Source organism: Bison bison, unplaced genomic scaffold (assembly GCF_000754665.1).
Source record: "Bison bison bison isolate TAMUID 2011002044 unplaced genomic scaffold, Bison_UMD1.0 scf7180017864057, whole genome shotgun sequence".
Taxonomy (NCBI): domain Eukaryota; kingdom Metazoa; phylum Chordata; class Mammalia; order Artiodactyla; family Bovidae; genus Bison; species Bison bison.
Window position 1 is genome coordinate 1,067,099 of NW_011494629.1, and position 425 is coordinate 1,067,523.

A 425-nucleotide genomic window follows, 5' to 3' on the forward strand; every position below is an offset into this window, starting at 1 on the left:
GGTCAAGGCTGTATATTGTCACCCTGCTTATTTAACTTATATACAGAGTACATCATGAGAAACGCTGGGTTGGAGTAAGCACAAGCTGGAATCAAAATTGCCAGGAGAAATATCAATAACCTCAGATATGCAGATGACACCACCCTGATAGCAGAAAGTGAAGAAGAACTAAAGAGCCTCTTGGTTAAAGTGAAAGAGGAGAGTGGAAAAGTTGGCTTAAAGCTCAACATTCAGAAAACTAAGATCATGGCATCCAGTTCCATCATTTCATGGCAAATAGATGGGGAAACAATGGAAACAGTGGCTGACTTTATTTTTGGGGCTCTAAAATCACTGCAGATGGTGATTTCAGCCATGAAATTAAAAGATGCTTACTCCTTGGAAGGAAAGTTATGACCAACCTAGATAGCATATTGAAAAGCAGA